Raw genomic sequence first — 19,367 nt, forward strand, 5'->3', positions numbered from 1 at the left:
TTGGAGGCACTTAAAGCTATGAGTTTTCCTCTTAGGACTGCTTTCATTGTGTCCCATAATTTTGGATATGTTGTAAGCCTGCTCTTTTCTGATGGGAAATGGAAGGGGGAGTGGATCTGAGGAATAGGGGAGGTATGGGGGAGCTGCTCTTCTTAAACCTATCTCTGGCTTATTTCTATTTGGGGAAAGAAAAAAATTTGATGGGTGTTAATGAGCCCTTTTGTGATCCAAAAATTGAAACTTATGAGAGAAAGTGGACAATGAGGAAGAAGAGAACTAGAATGATGATAGATAGGTAGATAGATAGATGATAGATAGATAGATAGATAGATAGATAGATAGATAGATAGATAGATAGATGGCACCCTCACATATCTAATCTTTAATACACAGGAAGGGAAAATTCATGATTCAGTATGCAAACAAGAACATTACAAGAACAAGTAATCCAGTAAGTGTGATAGTTTTTCCCTTTGGCCTACCAGCTATAAAATATGATCAACCAATCTATTCATTTCATCTTTTTTCTGTCCACTTTTTCTGCCATATCAGAAACTAGTCAAAGGACAGATCTATGTTTTTTTTTCTATTGTCATTACTCACGTACACAGACAAGTTCATTGAGCCTACTTACTATTGCATCTCACGATGGGTTTCAGAGATGTGATATATTCTCTAGACCACTGGTCATTTTGATAGGATCTTTGTGCTATCCTCATGTGGTAGATCACATTCATCAAGAAAGCTTGACACCTCATACCACAAAAAGAAGGCAGTTATATTGGAATTCTGTCAAGTGTATGCTACCTTCAAATGTATCAAACTTCAGTTGCATGTCTTATCACCAGAGAAGCACAAAACTTCCTATACCAAGTGGTAAGCCATTTCATGGTATATGAGGAAATGTAACCATATCTGTTACTGAACTGTATCTGATGCTTCTCAATTTTTGATCTATCAATCTTATTTACATGTCTCATTTCCTATAGCAAGGGTGACACAACTGCTCCTCCCAAACCTGTCTTTGACCCTGTCACTCCCTGTTTGAGCTCTGATTGTATTAAGTCATCCCCCCACCACCCCCGGGGAGATATGAACCAATTTCTATTCATCTCAGAAAGAGCACTGATGACAGATTGAAGAATGATTCAACAACAGCCTAACTTGGTAAATCATTTAGCTTATTGAGGTCACTAACAAGCAGACAGACGCAGTAGTAGCATACATGTCTCAGACAGTGGTACCACCAAATATCTTGCCACTGCAGAATTGGCAAGATTCACAGAAGAACTCCACTACAGTGGGATTCCCTGAACACCTGGAGACAGCTATGTGGAAGAGAGTCTCCTCTCTGCTTACTATTGTGAGTCATGTAACTTCCTAGAGAGCTTTGGGGTGCCTCCCATCCCTTTATTTAGGGAATATTTCATCCTGAAGGAATGAGATGTACAACACCACAGAAGTCCGGACCTGCTAATGGATTTTCATGCAGGGGTGGGAAGGTAGAATTTTATTCTTGAAAAAAAAAAAGATCAACTAAACCAAACTGTATATAATAGACAGAATGTACATTAACATATACTTTAAATATTATTGGCTACTTAGCTTATAGTAAATCATGAGTCACAACCACCTACATGTAGCATTAATCCTTTCTAACTTCAAATAACCATCTAAAATCATAGGAAGTATATGTCAGATGTCCCTATTGTTAAGTAAACTACAGGTCTTTTACAAAGTACCATGTTTGCTATAATATTCTAACAATAGCAGGTCTATATGTCTTGACCTTCTGACCTAGCTGAAGCCTCACCTTGTCACATTACAGGTGTGCCACTGTGAACTATATGGGGTAAGAAGGAGCAGGTAGGTACACTTTCTTGCATCCTTTCTTGTTTGTACTGCGGTTATTTAGTAGTTTGGCAATAAGACAATGCAAAATCAACAGCAATCTTAGGGAAAACCTTCAATTTTATATATTAAAAAACCACACAGAAGCAATTCTTATAAAATGGCTTAGAATTTCCTCAGTCTTTGGACTTGATCCTTTGTATATGGAAGGAAGTGGGCTAGATCAATTCAAACTTCTAACTGAGAGTCACAAAAATTGACCAATATATATAAACATTTGAAAGTTGATATATATATTACATTTTGATATTTGAATATTTAATTTTCTATTTATTCTTTGAGAATTTCACATTTGTATACAATGTATTTCAATCATATTCCCTCCACCATCCCTCCAATTCCTCCTGGATCCTTCCCCAATACCTTCCCTCCATAGTCATGTTCCTTTTATTATTATTTAATATTTCTATAACATTGGGGTTATACCCCAATCTACTTTGTATAGTAGCAAGAAGTATGTATATGGAGGAGTTTTTACTATGACTCTGTGACTCAGTCACAGACAACTAAGTCAGTGAATCGCCATAGTTAGAAGGAGCTTAGTGGTTGAAATAACCTCAAGTGATATGAGAAGAGGAAAGAAAATGGTAAAGAACAATATATGAGGACTGTAACTATAAGTTTTTTAGTTTCAAAAGATAACTAGATTGAAATTGCTCTCTTAATCTTAAGTAAAGAATCCATGGAGGGGGGGGTTTTAATGTGGACTGATAACATGCTTCAAAACATCTTTTAGTCTTTGTTGATTATTATTTTCGTAAAATGATACGTCTTCATGTAAAATACATAATATGAACTGAGTAGCTGCAAGTCTTTGGAAAACAGAAAGTGTGATATGGTTTCATGACAGTAGGAGACATCATATGAAGGCTTGGTTGGCTGCCTAGTGGGAGAAATCCAGATTTGAAGTGTCAGAGGTATTGATTCTCTAATCCTAAGCACTTATCCAGAGGACCCTGCTCTGTTCATGGACACTGCAAAGAAGCAGAGAAGATGGCTCCTGATGATACTCAAAGTGGAGATTGTGGCCATCTTCTCACACTCTCATCACACCCTTCAAGGTAGCAAGTTATTAAGAACATCAACATCATCCTCTTTGAATTTGGAATTCTTTATTTTTGAAAAAGAAAGGCAAATAATCAAAATAATACCAAAGCAAAGACACAAACAAAAAACCAAAACCCATGGCAAGCTGTGTATGTGGTACTTGGCTCAATGGGAGAATACTTGCCTAGAATGTATGATACATTGTGTTCTATTTCCTTCATTACCAAAACAACAACAAAAAAACTAGAATAATATCTCTATGCTATTATGCACGTTCCTGAATTGATAGTGTACTAATTTTTTATCTTGCCATAGACATATGTTATATATTGATATATATGAATTTATATATTTACACAAAATTTTAAACTTTCTAAAACCTTTGATAATTAAGTTTCAGAAAAATCATTTCATAAATACTTCACTGTGAATATCTCACTGATAATTTGTTGCTTTTCCTTGTAACCAATAAGCAAATATCAAATCCAGGAAATTTTATAATAATTAAATACCATTGTCTAATATATAATCCACCTATGTGCTATCAGTTTCAAATTGTGTTTTACATCTATTCTCTCAGGACGGTTTCCACTCAGCTCCATGTAATGAAATTAAATTATATGCAGCTTAATATCTCTTAGGATGGGACAATTCTTCAACTATCTTCTTTTAGATCATAAATATATAAAGAATGTAAGATGAGTGATGTATACAAGTATTTTCTTGTCTCATTCCTCTTGACAATGTTTTGGGTCTGCTTAATCTTATTTTTAACAAAAATTACAGTAGATGAGACAACTTTTATTTAACATATTGGGATTAAACAGTTCTATACTTTCACACCTGGATAGTTGAAAAAAAATAAATTAAATTAAACTTCTACAGTTCCATGTCTTCAGAACAAGCCACTGAAATGATCTTCTTGAAAGTGCATGAGGAAGGCAGAGGGACCTTGCGATCTCATGGTAAAAGAGACTTCCAGCTAGTAGCCACAGAGGCAGCTCATGGGCTTTGGTCAGTTGCACCTGTGACATGGGGCTAAAAGGAAAAACTTACATCCAGAAAGGTAAGTCAAAAAAGACTTTGGAGCATTGACTGCACAACTCTGCAGCTGTGGCTCATGAGGGTACCCTGAATTCATAAACACATGTATACAATTGTCAAATCAACCATTTAAATATAATTATTTTAAAAATGTTTCTCCAAACAAGGGTAAACTAGCATGCATTTCACCACCAGCTACCTCACAAAAGTGGGATCAAGAAGACTGATAAAGGAGATGGTTAACCACATGTGAGGACTTCTATTTGATAATGAATTCTGCCCCCATCCGCATAAAGGAAGCTAGAAGCTGCCTAGTGGCTCTGCTCCATGACCAAGCATATAGTAATAGTCGTAATTCCCTTCATCTCGTATCTACATGCTTTGCAAAACTACTTTGATCCCTTTTATGGAATCCAGAATTTATTAAGTTATGCTTCTTCAGGAAACCCTGACATGTAGCACAGTTGGAAAACAAAGGCAAACAAAAACAAAAAGCAAGCACACGGGAGTTCTTTTCTACGTAGGCAAAATGGAATATAAGAACTACTTCAGATGTATGTAGAGAGAAGGCTTCAATGAAGTTTTGCTTGTGTTAGAGATATTTTTGCTTTCAGAATCTCATGTGGTTTTAATTTCTTAGGAGGATCTGGACATATCTTCAGGCCAGAGAAGAGGAAGTAAATCAGAATTATAGGGCATTTAGATCATGTTCATGCACCAAAATGCCTTACTTTTATCAGTAAAATCTGGTAGTGTAAGAGTACTGACTGTTGCCTATTAAACATTTTCTAGATTGCCATCTTCTTTACTTGAAACATCTTAGACTAGGAGCTTATTACTAGTAAGGAGAGCAAAATACGGCAAAGGCAGTTCCTTAAATATGTTAACGTCCATTGATGATTCAAATTGTAAACATGGAAATTTTAAAAACAAATTTTAAATTTCTCTTTAAATTGGACCTATCTATCCCCCCTCCCTGGCACTTGAAGTCTGCGAAGCTAGGTACTGCCTCTCTCACTGAGGCCAGACAAGGCACCCTAGCTAGAAGATCTTATTACAGTTGTTAGGGACCCACATGAAGACCAAGCTCCACATCTGCTCCATGTGGGAAGTCTCGTTCCAGCCCGTGTATGTTCTTTGGTTGGTGGTTCAGACTCCGAGAGCCCCAAGGGTCCATGTTAGTTGATTCTGTTGTTCTTCTTATGGAGTCCCTAGTCCTTTGGGCCCTGCAATCCTTCCTCCTATTCTTCCATAAGGGTCGTCAAGCTCCTTCCATTCTTTGGTTGCGGGTGTCTGTGTCTATCTGAGACAGCTGCTGGATGGAGCTTCTCAGAAGACAACATGTTTTTGTCTACAAGCATAACAGAGTATCATTAACAATGTTAGGTGCTTGCCCATGAGTTGGGTCTCAAGTTGGGCTAGTTATTGGCTGGCCATTCCCTATGACTGCATTTCGTGTAGACAGGATACATTTCGGGTTGAAATTTTGTGGGTGGTTTGGTGTCTCTATCGCGCCATTGGGTTTCTACCTGGCTAGAGGTGGTGACCTCTTTAGGTTCTATATCTCTAGTGTAGTGAGTCACAGCTAATGTCACCCCCATTGATTCTTAGGTGCCTCCATTATCCTAGGTCTCTCTCTCTTTCTATCGATGCCCCCTACTTCCTCACCCATCTCAGCTGCAGATAGGAAAAGGGTTTCTACTCCTACTACTTAAACTTACTAATAGTTTCATAATAAACTAGTCCCAGAACAAACCCATGTTTTCTAGGCCTGACTACTTGAAATTCCAACATCCATGAGATAGCTGGGCTAAGGTTTTTATACCTATGTCTCCTTTACCTTGCTTACTTGCTTACTTCCTTGTACTATTTTCAGAAATTTGCAAAGACATTCACTGGAGTGTTTTTAATTATCATAGCAAATTAGAAACAGAATTATTGAGAGTATTACAATAACCTCATATTTGTAAACTCATAAATTCATTTTTAATAAATATATGAAAAAGTTTTATGGTCTTGTATAAAAGCATGAAAGAATCCCATAATATGTACTTAATTTGAAAAGCTGTTCTATAAAACTGTTTCAAAAACATAAACACATACACCACTCATGAACACATACACACACAGGCATGAGCACACACATGCATATACAACATACACACACAACACAAAAGACTAAAAGATAGAAGATACAAGCTTTTCTGTTTTCTAATTTATACATAAATTCTCTGAATGATTGTACTATTATTATTTTATTCTTTTACTTTGAACATTTGAAATGTATATTTCTTCCCCCAAAATAAAACAATGCATTTTATTTACTCGACTCTCTTTAAATGTTGCAAAGCTTCTGTAATCTGTACAGGATAATCTAATAACAGACAACTAAAGGATATGGCCTGTGTCATGTAAATGTTATGACCATAGAAGTGAGAAACCTTACTTTGGATCCAGGGTTCTACATCAAGTCCAGGTTTCCCTTCTACCAGCAGTTCTATTCCTTTATGTTAAAAACATTCTACTCTTTTATCATGTCCGGTTTTCTTTCCTACCTTTAAGCTGGCTATAGGTGAAAGAGGAAATTGCTTCAAACTTACCCTGTGTCATGAAAGAATTTCTCCTTCTCCACACATTTTGTTTGCAGGAGAAGTATTTCAAATTTATTTGCATTATTTTATTTTATTGGTCTTTTGAGACAGGGTTTCTCTGTGTAGCCCTGGCTGTCCTGGAACTCACTCTGTAGACCAGGCTGGCCTTGACCTCAGAAATCTGCCTGCCTCTGCCTCCCAAGTGCCAGGATTAAAAGCGTGTGTCACCACTGCCCAGCTTATTTCCATTCTTAAGCCAAAGTTTTTTAACATGCTTCAGAGCTATACATATACTTTATATTTTTAATAGTGGGTGAATATATAGGTAAGTCACTATATAAATAACATTGTTTTAGGTTTTGGGTTTTGGTTTTTTTTTTTCAATTTTGTTAGGTCTACAGTGCAGTGTCTCTTCAAATACAATGGAAGTTTTTACCACTACCCTTAAAAAACAAAGACATTCTAATGTGATTAATTAAAATAACAATTTTAGTAGCCATAATAGCATTTTTTTTAAATCTAGAATTAAAGCCAATAATAATTTAGTTTGGCTTTCTACTGGAGACCAACACATTCTTGGACCAATTTTCAAAAAATATTCTTCAAGTCTTATTCTAACAAGAGATATTTAGTTCAGTAAATACAATGATGGACAAGAGTGGACCTATTTATTAAAAGAAGCTGGAGATGAGATCTGGGTTTTGTTTAAACTAATGTGGATGGAGACATCTAACTCCAATGATTCTCACTTGGAAAAACTTTTTGTTTAGCTCCAACTCTGCCCTTCCTTAGTGACTTTTCTGTTCTAACATTTTTTTTCTTCTAGTAACATTGTGTCTTGATACTACTGGTTCTGAGCTTCAGAACTGTAAGGAAGGGGGATAATCCATGCAGAAGAGCCCAGCTATTTATGTAATCAAATTTCTACAGTGAGCCCCTTATAAGAAATGTGGATTGAATCCCTTCCTTCTTCTTCATCTTCTGATTTTTAAGTAAAATCTCTCTGTATAGCTCAACTTGAAACAATGTTAACCCCAAATATATGATTCTGCTGCCTCAGTTCTCCAAAAGTTTAGATTGTATGTAGGTCCCAACACATCTGACTTTCTCCTACCACATTTTGTACCTAGAATTTCTCTCTGTGATCTAGCTCTGTATGAGCACAGCCATGTCAAGGATCCAAAACTTTAGATCCATGGGAAATTAGCAAAGCCTTCTCTTATAGTCCAAGTGTGAATGTTGTTAGTATGTTCAAAAACTATCCATCAAAGCTTTCTAATCTGAAGCTTTCAGCCTAAAGATGGCTTCCCTATAGAGACTGCTCCTAAACTTGTCTTCTTGTTCAGTTGTATGCAATTACTCCAACTCAGTTCTACCATATGCAATGAACACACTGAGCTTCTGAGATTCTGTGGCTATCGTGTCAAAGAGCCAGTCTACCCAGTCCCAGATTTTCAGTGACTAGGTTTCTATTTTTCTGTCTTTTCTTTGTTGCATCATGCCCTATTCAAATCAAATCTCTGAAGCCATGCAAAAAGCACAGCAAACTTCCATGAAAAAAATGTCAGTTCTTTAACAACTACAACTTAATATTTTTCTCAGCACCTTTTATTTTTCTACCTCATCTCAGAAATACTCTTACACTTTAGCCCCATGTCATGTCTTCCTTACTAATCATAATGTAATGGTTTAACCCAGTTTTTGAGTTTTCCCTATTAGAGAAATTCATCCAAAGTCTTTAGTTAACCAAAGGCGAAACTCCTACTTAACAAAGGGTATGAGCTGGAACTAGAGTTCCTGTGACACCATACTATGACTGAGATGGGTTAAAGGTACAAGCATCATTCCTTCAGGATTGCACAGGGCTGTTTTTAAATATTGCCTCCAACAGTCACATACTAATCATCCCCAACTGCCAACCCATCAGCAAGAATCTACAGTCATCAGCTCAGAAGTCCAGTACTGCTAATGGATGTCCTCGCTGCAATGGGAAGACAAAAACTATGTTTACCAGCATCTAGCAGTCTTTAACCTCTACATGAATACTCTGTGTGCTTTTGTATGGCTTCAGAAAATGTAATTATAAATGATGTAAGAGCTCATAGCCTTAAAACAGATCATTTTAAGGCAAAAATGTTCTGGTTTTCTACTATTTTCCTTTTTCATAGGACTACATAAAGAGTTAAGGCCATTCAACTCCCTCTCTCTCTGCTATTCTAGTTTCTGGAATGCTGCTGGAAGCAGGAACACATAGGATGCCAAACAGTGAGTTGGTTATTTGACTTAATTCCCTGCTCTGAATGATTGCCTTTATCCATAAAATCAGGAAGTTTAACTATTTACAGATGCCTATATCTTATATCCTACTATGATGTCAAATCCAATTCCTATGAACCTTGTGGAAATACTTGCCACTTTTCTATAATATAGTCAAGTGTGTAAAGTGACTCATGGAACTACTGAGTCACCCATGTACAAAACCAACTTCTCGCTGTGATGTGTAAAAGATGTAGCATAGGTGTGATATAAGTGGCATTTCGACATTTAACTGCCAAAGATTACCAACAGAGTACCTTATGACCAAGTGCATTCCATAGATCATTGAAATGTGAAATCTATGTCCAATGTCCTTGCAGGTTAAGTTAGAAAGATTCTAGCTCACCTCTCCATGCCTAATAGTGTATGCCCTCACAGTCAACAACATAAGTCCTTTGTAACCTCCTAGTATGAAACACTGAGTAGACCATGTGACTGTATAATGAACTAAAGGTTCTTTTCTAAACAACTGTCTCACCATGTGTTATAACCTTCATAGTGAAAGGAGAGGTATCTGTAGCATCTACTTAAAATGGAATACCTATGCTAGGCATCAATCATGAGCAGCAATATATTCTTTGCCTCTTGGAGTCCATGTCCCTGTTTAATACCCATCTCTTGGTTTTGCCATGGACATCTTTTCTTCTTCCTAAAGAAAGGACCACAGAACCCATAGGTTGGCATTTCCATAGTTAAAAGACAGTATCTTCTACTACGTCAGTTATAAGAATATGAGAGAGAGAGAGAGACAGAGACAGAGACAGAGAGACAGAGAGACAGAGAGACAGAGACAGAGAGACAGAGAGAGACAGAGAGAGACAGAGAGAGAGAGAAAGAATGCAATCCCTTGGTCTAGAAGAAGCAAAGTGTCAAATGTGAGCGCCTCTACAACCAGACCATTGAGTCAAGGAGTCAAGGGGTTAACTTTTAACAACAAACAAGGAAGACCTCCGATCTGCCATGATTCCTGATTGATTATAAAAGCAGATTTTTCCATGGTTGATTCTTCAGATGACTTTAGGCTCAGAAAGAATCTTGAGTCAGCATATGAGAAACCAAGTCAAAGGCCCCCTTCTAAGATACTGTTAGATTCCTAACTTAGAAACGGTGAGGTAATAGAAATACTTTTAAGCTTCTGATTTAGAGGTAAATTTTATGCAATTATAAGTAACCAAATCTTGTTTAAATGCTTTTGCTCTAACCACATTTGGTTAGATAGCTTAGTCTTCCTTTCTAAACAGAGTTGTCACTCAAAGATTTTATTTGCCGGCACAATAAGCATCCAGAGTTACTCACAGTTGTTCCAGGGTGGCTCTTAGGGAGGAACACCCTGACACCATCTGCCAGTGGGGAGCTAGCCAGCCCATTGTCAGCAATGGTCACAGAAATCCCTTCCCCTGTCTTTCCCCTTCCACAAATGCATGTTCAAGCAGAGCTTCTGCAGTTCAGTCTTGGCAAACATTGCTCTTGTTTCTTTAGCCAAACATTTGCATTTTCTTACTCTTTGCTCTGGGGTGCGCCCAACTGTTCTGTGTACCTGGCCTGAAGCCGATGCTCACATAGGGGAGATGCAAGCCATTTTCATTTCTAGTTCACATGGATACTTATTAGAGCACTGCATGCTAAACTCCCCTCATGGGAAAAGAAAGAAAAAAGAAAAGAAATGAAAGAAAGAAAAAAAGAAAGAGAAAGGAAGGAAGAAAGAAAAAAAGAAAGAAAGAAAGAAAGAGAAAGGAAGGAAGGAAGAAAAATAAACAAAAATCTCTTTCAATGGTATAATCTGAGATACTGGTTTAGGTCCTGTAGTTTGTTTCTGGTTTCTAACACAGAATGCACATGTCCAACAATGCTGTTTGTTTCACCGTTCCCCAACACTTCAGGAATAAACACACCCCACTCGTTTAAATTATACAATAAAGAAGCAGGAAAATGTTACAATGATTTCTCAGGAATGCAAGGCCACCCAGGCCCAGAAACGATAAACCACTTGTGATCTAAGCACATGGGAAAAAATTTTGAAAAGGTGTGGTGGGGGACAGAGAAGAGAACAAGGGATCTAAAAGAAGCTCTTTACAAGTGAACATTTTTTTCAGACTAAGGAGTGAGATTTTAAACACTGGAACAGCTGTGAGTAACACTGAATGCTCTCTGTGTCTGCACATAAGATGGTGTTAGCTTACTGGGTAGTAAAGGAACCCAGGAAGTCATTACATTTGACGTTGAGCACCTCACTCATCTTTCTGGCTGAGTAGACAGGCATCATATAAGGTACAGCTCAGGAGTGTCAGTGAGAGCCCAGCACCTTGGGATTCAGACATGGGAGAGACTCAACTTGAAAAATGCAGGGATGCTGAAGAAGCACTGCTTTTCATCTTCATTCATTTGTACCTAACTTGGACTGCCGTCAACTCAAAAGTTGTTATCTTCTATATCTTGCAGCTTGATTTTCTTCAAAGAAGTGCTCTGACCCAGAATAGAAAGCTCATTAGAGCTTTGCTAAAGTGACATAGGTTGAGGAGTGAGATTGACAGGGATTGTGAAATTGGATCAATTGCTTTTACAAGAATTCCCTTGCCTCTTGGTACATGGATGTGGGATTGATGAAGGGAAAAAGTGTACTGTGTGATAAAGTGAGCTCCACTTAGGACAAGTGGCTGTAAATGAAGTTAACAGGCAGAGGAAACTAGAAAGACATAGGCATTCAGTTTCTCCCAGTTGATAATTCTACTTTTCAGATTTTACAGGTTCCTTAGACTAGAGAGACTGTGTTTTCCTTTTCTAAATACAATTTGATTTTTTTAAAGCAATTAACTTATACAGGGTCAACCTTCATATTATAGAGAAAACAATGTACTGTGAATGTGTAGAATTGAGATTTCTGACTCAGCTCTGCTCTCTGTAGCATTCCACCTTGTATGTGTATGCAGACATGTACATGAGTGTATCTGTAATGCATACATGTGTGTGCATGGTTTGCCTGTGTACAAGAGGGGCATAGGCACATATATTGCCATCTATCTGAGAGTTGAAGGTTGATGTTAGGAAACTTTCTCAATCACTCTATTCATTGAACCAGCCGCAGTCAAGCAAATCAAATGACAGCCAATAGGATTAGTTTTGCTTGCTAGCTTTGCCTGTAAGTTCTCTGTATCTATGTCCCTAAGCTGCAATGACAGCTGAGCTGGCACCCCTATACAGCATTTGTAGGTGTTCTAGGGGATCTGAACACCAGTCTTCAATCTAGCATGGCAGGCACTTAAACTCTTGGGCTATATCCTAGACAGATAACAGGCTTAAGTATTTGTTTCTGTGTCTGAAAGAGCTATTGTGGAGATTAAGATCGAAATGTTTCAAGAGAACCCAAGAACCTATAGTTGACAACTTTGTTTTTGTAGTTGCTTCTGTATTATTACTTAAAAAAAATGTCAGCTTTTGAACTTGTTTTAATTACTTTCTTTTTCATTTTAAGTGTATGTGTGTTTAGCCTGCTTTATGTCTGTATACCACATAGGGACCATGCCTGGTCCCTATGGAGATCAGAAAGAGTTTCACATATCCCGTAACTGGATTTACAGACCCTTGTTACCCACTATGTGAGTGCGGGAAGTTGAATTTGGATCCTCTGGAAGACCAACAAGTGCACTTAACTCCTGAGCCATCTCCCCAAAACCCCCTCCCCCACCAAATGGTGCTTTATTTTTTTTAATTGCCTGTCATTGTTACAATTTCATTGCTGTGATAATATATTATGATCAAAAGCAACTTATGCCAAAAAAGGGGTTATTTCTTCTTATAAATCTCAGGTCATACTCTGTCGGTGAAGAAAGTAAGGGCAGGAATGTGGGGAGAGAAACTGAAGCAGAATACAGGGAATAATTGTGCCTCCTGGTTTGTACCCCATGGCTTACTCAGCTTGCTTACTTATACAACCCAAAACCAACTGCTCAGGAATGGTATTGTGCATAGTGAATTGTTCTCCAAATCAATCATTAATCAAGACGATGCCCCACAGAATTTCCTGTAGGCCAACATAATTAGGTATCTTCTCAACTAAGATTCCATCTTTCCAGATACATCTAGGTTTGTATTGAATTGACAAAAACAAACCAGCCCATTGCCCAAGCTGGTAAAGATTAAGTGGGACCTAAATGAATAATCTTGGGACAAGAAGGGAAAGATGCTTTCCCTTGATTCTGTGTCTTATCTATTTCAAAGGGGATGCATCTGGTCTCCATCCATTCAGATTCACCCATTTGCTCAGCCAGACTTTATGGAGCCCTTACTCTCCTATGCAGCTCCTTCCTCTTCTCAATACCAAATAAAGATTGCCAGACATGTATTTCACCTTGCAGTAAGGACCAATGGTGAGATAACACAGTGTGCTAAATGCACTTACTGTTGGGATGATTGGCTGTTAATGTTCTGTCAAGAACATAGGTCAGTGGTGGGCAGGGACACAAAAGGACACCAACGGCCTGAAGGAAAATCCATGTGGCAAGAGTTAGGACTCTGCAAGACTCAAGAGAAACATGAGTTTGTTTCACCCAGTTATGTCCCTTACTTGTTAGAATTTGACAACAATCTCCTCTTAAAGAGTCACATGTACTTCCATTTCAAGGTCTAAGGACACAAGAAAGCAAATTCTAAATACATTTTGAGATATGATTTGGCTCCAACAAGTATGATATAGAAGGCTCATGACTGGGAGATACACAGACTTCTGGAAAATATTGAATTGAATACAGAAATAAATTTAGCTAGCACAGTGTGTGTGTGTGTGTGTGTGTGTGTGTGTGTGTGTGTGTGTGTGTGAGCTTGTGAGTGCATGTGTTCATGCTTTACATTGGTTAGCATTTAAAATGCAGATTCCAGCATATCAGACACTTGATCTGAGTTTGTAAACCTAGTCCAATCCACCTGGATGCTAATGGGAGGTAAACCACCAGCTTTGATATGCAGGAGACCCTACCAGAATATTTTATTGGGAATACCATTGGGTGCTTAAGGTAAATATTTTCTCTAATACAGGCAAGGATTCAGAAGCAGTATTATGACTAATTTCCTTGACCCAACTTGTTGGGATAGAAAATTTTGAATGAAGATATAAACAAAAGCTATGAGATTGTGCTAATCTCTTTCTACCTATGAAAGCTCATTCACAACTGTCAACATGGGGCAGTTGCCCAGGAGGCCACGTTGGGGAAAGTGCCATGGAAGGATTATATCTGAATTGGTATTCCCTAATCATCAGGCCAAGGCCCACACTCCTAGTTCCTACTGAGCAAATGTTCTCTAGGGCCTAAGAAGACCTGCATTCTCCCACATGCCTTAGCAACAGGTCAACATTTACTAAACAGACCCTGTGAATTACCAGCATAGGTGAATACTTGATTTAGGGTTCTGATGCAAGTACATCACATGTTCCTGTATAGTTCTGTAGGTTGCAGGTGAAAGGGCATATGCAAATCTTTGGAAGAGGATGCTTTCAGAGCCCATCTAGACCTTAGCATTTTCTCTCTTCTGCAGAGTTGGTGACTGGGTCCCTTGGGAGGATTTAAATGAGAAAAGGAATCAGCTTCAAAGAGTTCATGTTTGGTAGGGGTGCTTATGCACAAGAAAAAGAAAAAGAATCCCAGTGAAAGAGAAGAGGAATCATGTAAAACTCTGAAGAAAAGGACAGAAACGTTGTAGGGGGATCCCCAGCAACACAGGACAGCATGGATTCAAGGTTTACACTTGGTTGCAGGTAAAATTCAAGACATCTAAGAGTAACCATTCCTCTGCCTACCTCTCTTCACACTGTTAAAATAAAACCCTTTCCATATCAGTTTCAACAATTTTCATAGAATTACTGCTTCCATTTTATTGGCAGCAGAAATTATAACCAATACCTGGGAGCCTTAATGAGCTCTTTGCTTATTCATACTGATGAGTTGGGGAGAAATCAGATAGAATATGATCTTAGCTTTGGAAGAATACTTCTATTTAACATTTTTATAAAATGAAAAGTAAAGTTAAGAATGACATTTGTTTCCACAGTGCAGTTTATTCTTGTTGTTCATAACTCTGAATATGAACTATTAGATACATATTATCAGATACAGTCTAATTTTTGCTCCAGAAATAAAGGTTGAGATTCTGTGAAATAAATCATGACAAAAGTATTTTAGCTGGCACCAAAGAGGGCTACATTATCATGGTATACACTATTAAAAGATTAGGTGAAAAGGGAAAGTAAATAAAGGCTAAGGAGGGAAAAGGGAAAGGCAGAGGAAGGTGGAGCCTTTTAACTCTTAAAGAAGATCACAGCCTTTTGTTATTCTGGAATCATTCCTGTAACTATGGGTCACACCTTTTTGAATTCTTCATCTATCAAGGACTTTTTTATGTTTTAAAGAGAGGCATATAAATCTTATATAAAGCTTATAATCAAAGTGAGATAAAGTGACAAAATTCCAGCCAAAAGCCAAACCACCAACTGCAAATCTTTTCAATTGCATGACCAATAAATGTCCTATTGTTTTTCACCTTTATTTTTCAGTAGTCAGAAACTCAAGGAGAGCAGCCTATGTCTAGCAGAGCCCTGACAAGTCAGGAGGAGAAGGTAAAGGACTTAGAGGAGCAATGAGTGTGTTGTACCAGAAGGCAAAGATGAATGTGCCATGACCTTGAGTCCAACTAGGTGTACTTTGGTTACCTACTCTGAAGAAAGACAAAGTAGAGGGTTGGAGCAGCAAAGAGACAAGCAATAGGAAAATGGAAAATGGGGCTCTTAAGGAGGAATTTCTACATCTCAAGGCTTTCTGGAACTACTGCCAGCTCTAGTGCCATAGCTACTGACCTTCAGTCATAGCCATGTGATCTTTTAGGACTCTGTACTTTAATCTTATGAATGATGTCATTTAGACCATGTCACTGAGGTTTGTTTTTGACACACTGTTCAGATTTCTTTGGATTCAAATAACTTTTCACTAGAAGTCTGATGATATGGAAGTCATCTGACCCTTCTTCCTGCCATCTCCAAAGATATCAGACCATCAGATTACAAAAACAACAATCGCTGAAGATATGTTATAGTCATCTGCCTCAGTCAGAGTTTGCTGACATTTCTAAAATTACTTGACATTTCTAGATGTTTTAATTGACTAAAAGTTAAAACAAAGGGTGATTCTTTGGTTTTGTATATTTTGAAAGTATTTGTGTTACAGCTAAATACATACTATACCTTTAATATGTCACAATATAGTGTGAATGCACAAGAATGGTATTATTGTCTTATCAGGGTTTCTATTGCTATGACAAAACACCATGACCAAGAAGCAAGTTGGAGTAGAAAAGGTTTATTTGGCTTACACTTCCATATTGTTGTTCTACATCACAGGAAGTCAGGAGAGGAATTCAAACATAGCAGTCACCTGAAGGCAGGAGCTGTTGCAGCAGTCATGAGTATAGGGGGGTTATTACTGGCTTGCCTTATATGTCTTGCCCTGTCTGCTCTGTTATAGAACTCAGGATCACCAGCCCAGGGATGGCACCACCCACAATGGACTATACACTCTCCCATCAATCACTAACTAGGAAAAATGCCTTCCAACTTGATCTTGTGGAGGCATTTCTCAATTGAGAGTCTTTCTTTTTAGATAACTCCAGCTTGTGTCAAGATGACATAAGAATTGCCATCATTGTATATGTTGTCTCTAAACTACTTAGTCTGAGAATTATGTGCTAATGAATAGTCTCCACATAGCAGACTGTACTTTAATCATTATGTTGAATGAAACTAAGAAGTGGTTTCCTTTTTATTTCATTACCTTTGACATTTTTTGGTATAGTTTCTTACTATGTAGTCCATATTACCCTCAAAATTACAATCCTCCTGACCATGACTGTAGAATTTCAGATTTACAGCTTTGTGCCACCACACCCAGTTCATTGTTTTCTCTTTATATTGCACTGTCATTATCCAAATTTGTACTGAGACTATCATGCTTTCTTGGACTTGTCAACTATCAGATCCCATTAGGATTGGCAAGAGTTTTATCTCAATGTCTGAACTGCTTTTCCCTTGGAGCAATATAATATACACAGTGCTGATTCTCTTAGTCATAGATGATGCTGTGTAAACCTTGCAAGCATTTAAAACTACATAAATACTTCTTGTCTCGAAAATAAAGTGAAAGCCAGGAAGCTGTCTTTGCATACAAAATAATTCAAGACTATCTGCTAAACTCACATCTCAGGATCAGGGTTCAGTATAAGATCATTGACAATCTCTAAAGTACTCTATAACCAAGAGCTGTTTCCTTTAGATACTGAAGTCCAATAAACTCACTTATAGCCATGAAGGAAGTAAGCAGGCTGTTGTTTTCAAAGAATAAGACCTTACTGTGTGTCCTCAAGATAGAAATTTTATGAGTCCCAAGAGATAAAAACAACTCCAGATGTGAGAAACATTGATTAAACCCTTCCTGAAGATTTGGAAATGCCCTTGCACATTGCCCACTGCTGATATTTCTGGTGGGTTTTACATTCTGTGTCATTCAGCTGTGAGACAATGGATTGAGAAACAATAAAAAGAATCCTTCCAGTTCTGTATGGTATGAGTCATCTTTCCCATTGAAATTTCCAGTCACGGTCTGAGAAGAAGAGACAACATGTACTTGGTTTTTGGCGTAGTTTGAAAAGTGGCTTTGCCAAATAAAATGTTCAGGAAAGGATGACAAGAGATCTGTTGACCTTTATTATGTAGTTTAATTGCATTTGCATGTCTTTGAGTCCCTATAAGTGATGCTGGAAGGGCCTGTTGATTTGTAAATTCTATCAATACTATTTCCTAAGAATAATGGGTGAGATAAGATTACTGAAGCCTTCCAAATATTATGGAATTCACTTAAAATATTAGAAATAGCTTATATCTTTAGCTCTAAAAGTCTGAAATATATTTACGTGTCTAATTTGCATAATAGCCCATAATAGATATAGTCTATTGTGCAAAAATGGCTGCAAGTGTCCACTATTTCCTTTATTCAAATATCTTTGCTATAGAATTCCTAAATATTCTCACGTTCTGAATCTTAGTGTCATGACTCTGGTCAATGGTACTTCTTATTCACGAGTAGCCTTAGGCCAAATGGTCTTCCTTGCCTTTTTTGAGGTATGTCATTGTTCAGCTATCTAGCCCAGGCTTGCTCATGTGGTTATTAGTCAGGGTCTAAGTAAAGAAATAGAAGTGTAAAACCTTTTGAATGACTATACCTCAGTTGGCAAATCAACACATTTTCATGCCATGAAATAAGGCATTATAATAGTCTTCTTATATTTAAGGAGTAAACAAAGACTCTGCTTATTGATGGAAGGACCAACAAAGGCCTCTTATATTGCCATACCTATCAAAATATCCACTTTTTACTCACGGGCATGAAATAAGCAGATGTATGATATTCAAAAGTAAAATGTGAGTTACTGAACAGTAAATTCATGTATTAGCTTTTTGTTTCCATGTGGATGGTGAACCAAACTTTTCTTGCTCTCAAACTACCATGGTCTCTTCATATCCACAACCCACAAGTTGATATTGTCTATTATTACTTTTATTCAAGCTCTTGCTTCAGCAGCACTGCAGAGAGTAAAATCCATCACTGAAAGTCTTCTAGGTCAGAAGAGAAATGCCAGCTGATGCACTTCTACAAAGAGATTTTTACTAAAATTGGATGGGAAATACTATGAAAATTATTTCTCTGCACCCATGCTAAGCCATGTTTTCAAATTGAGAGGAAGGGTGGCAGAGACAAATGTTTGTGTATCGAACAACCCCGTCTGTAATTTTGATACACATCAAACCATCTCTTCCTGCTTAATCTGCCGTTATGATCCTATTAAGGCCATTGAAATCATTTCACACAGCAAACTATTTTCAGCCATTTAATTAGAATTGTCTTTTTAAAAAATAGTCCACTATATTACAATCATAAATATTCAAGAAGCACACTTGACCACAGTAACTTGTATCCTTATCTGCAAAGAGTTCCGAATAGCTGCCTATCTCTGAGGTTCGAGTCATTGGTGGAAAACACTGCTTTGCAAACCATGAAACTCTCAGAAAGTATGAGGAGTCCCCACTAACTACCCCCTTTAGTTACACGAAGGCTCTGGGAATTTATCAGATGACTCTGTGTAGATTAATCTAAAAGTGAATCCTACTGGTTTCCTGGCCTGGAATAATCATTTGTCTCTGTGATCTTCCTGAATGAGATTTGCCCAAGCTGACAAATTCCTATCTTTGACAAATAGCACTGTAAAGTTAGAGTCCTGTTGGAGACTTGGAAACAGGCTCAAAGCTTATATTAAGGAGTCGTTTTTGCTGATGCCATTCCACGAGGAACATGTTATGTATGACAAGAAATTGGATTGGTGAATATTGCACTCCTGGTAACATTTAATGAACATGTGACTTGTCAT

Source organism: Mastomys coucha, unplaced genomic scaffold (genome assembly GCF_008632895.1).
Source record: "Mastomys coucha isolate ucsf_1 unplaced genomic scaffold, UCSF_Mcou_1 pScaffold15, whole genome shotgun sequence".
NCBI classification, from domain to species: Eukaryota; Metazoa; Chordata; class Mammalia; order Rodentia; family Muridae; genus Mastomys; species Mastomys coucha.